The 1,980-nt window shown below is 41.7% G+C and overlaps 1 non-coding gene across 1 annotated transcript; it reads left to right on the forward strand.

Moving 5' to 3' along the window:
- The first annotated feature begins 1,361 nt into the window (after positions 1–1,361).
- Positions 1,362–1,468, forward strand: LOC145135086 (small nucleolar RNA R71). Its single transcript, XR_013719566.1, has one exon. It is a non-coding gene; the product is annotated as a small nucleolar RNA R71 (small nucleolar RNA).
- Positions 1,469–1,980: the final 512 nt, after the last annotated feature.

Consider the following 1,980-nt stretch of genomic DNA (forward strand, 5'->3'; position numbering starts at 1 on the left):
GAATGAGAAAATGGCCTGAAGGAACTCAACGAGTTGATGAGCCAACTCGACGAGTCAGTTAGGGTTTTCCCCTATAGTCTGGACACGTGAAAACTCGACAAGTTGATGAGACAACTCGGCGAGTTGAGTTGGAGTATTCCTGATTTTCTGAGAACAGGAGGAACTCGATGAGTCGCATAGATGCACTCGATGAGTTGGGTCAACATGGACTGTTGACTCATGTGTTGACTTCCATTGACATTTAGGGTTTGGTCAAATTATGGATATGGAGACCATGGAGGGGTAAAATGGTCTTTCACCCTTTCCGGGAGTTAGAAAAGGGATTAGCTTAACATCTTTAGTGTGGTTGTTATAAAGTGTTAATTAGATATGATTATGGCATGTAGGCGGAGTCTAAAACGATCATGGAGTACGGGACATACTTGCTTTGCTTACGAGGTGAGTCTTTCCACTATACTTACCTGAGTGGTAATACTGTGTGACCAGAGGGTCTTATTTGAGTTATTGACCAGAGGGTCTTATTTGAATTACTGACCGGAGGGTCTTATGTGTTTATACTGAGTTATGTGATATCATACACTTTGTCTTTATGATTTATGTTGTATATTATTTCTATGCTTTATTGAGTTAGGGCCGGAGGGCCCAAACCGAGTTGTGAGACCGGAGGGTCTTCACTGAGATACCCGACTGGAGGGTCCGACCCGAGCTGTGAGACCGGAAGGTCCTCACTGAGACACATGACTAGAGGGTCCTTATTGAGATATAGCCATGAGAGGCTAATTATTTGTGCATGTTGGGGAACTCACTAACCTTCGTGCTTACAGTGTTGTATGAAATGTGTCTCAGGTAGCTCTCAGGATTGCGGGAAAGCGTCGGCTTGATTATACACACCAGCTCGAGATTATGTTGTTTTGAGGATTCTGGGTTATTATCAAACATTTTGTTGTCTTGTGTTTTGAACAACTTATACATTGGGTTTTGAGAAATGTGAGATTGTCTTTTATGTGGTTTTAAAAATGAAAATTTTGTTTGAAAATTTAGAGCGTTACAAATTCGGTCCACTACAATTTTCACACCCCACTTGTATTTATTGGCTGGTTTGATCCATTTTTGTCATTCTTCGATCCATGTTATGCAACATTGCTAAAATTGTCGCCATGTCATTTGAATTTGCATTCATCATTCCCCTTGCTACATCTTGTCGAGGGTTGCTGTGTTCTCTTGAGTGTTTGGAGAATTCTTTGATTAACTCCTTGATTACGGCCAATGCTTTCTTTGTGAGTGGCCCTTGAGAATCAAGGAGTTGCCTAGTCGTCACGTTATCCCCATTGTAAAAGATTGCTACTTCTTGTTGCACATTTAGATCGTTTTGAGGAAAATTTCGAAGTAATCCCTTATACTGCTCCCATGCCTCGTATAATTATTCTCCCACGTTTTGTTCGAAATTTGCAATGTCCTTCTTCAATTTTAAAACCTTCGATGGTGTGCAAAATTGTTGTATGAATTTTTAACGCATTTGTGCCCATGTTGTTATCGTGCCCGGGTGGAAGTGCTTTTAGCCAGTCCTTTGCAACACCCTTAAGAGTAACAGGGAGCATTCTTAGTAACACCGTATCGCGTGGTATGTTTGGTATCTTGAAGTAATTTGTGATATCATTGACCTCATCAATGTGCTTGTAAACATCCTCGTGATCCTTCCCATAGAATGGTAGGTCTTTTAACTGAGCAAGTATGTGTCCTTTTAACTCGAAGCTAGCTGTGTCGGGAATTGTGGGTTACACAAGACCCGACTCGGTATCTTCACGCATCTCTTGTACGCCTCCATCTTCATGTCGGCAATGTCCGCCATGTTGTTATCGGGCTCACTTTCGGATTCACTTTCTTTTTCTGATTCTGTTTCGGGCTCGTAACCAGCTTCCTTTTTGTTAGGTGTCTTTTCAAAGCCTTCAAACTTGCCTTCGTCTTCTTGTTCTTTGCTTG

This window comes from Lactuca virosa, chromosome 8 (assembly GCF_052849685.1).
Source record: "Lactuca virosa cultivar CGN04683 chromosome 8, Lactuca_virosa_CGN04683_v6, whole genome shotgun sequence".
In the NCBI taxonomy this organism is placed as follows: Eukaryota; Viridiplantae; Streptophyta; class Magnoliopsida; order Asterales; family Asteraceae; genus Lactuca; species Lactuca virosa.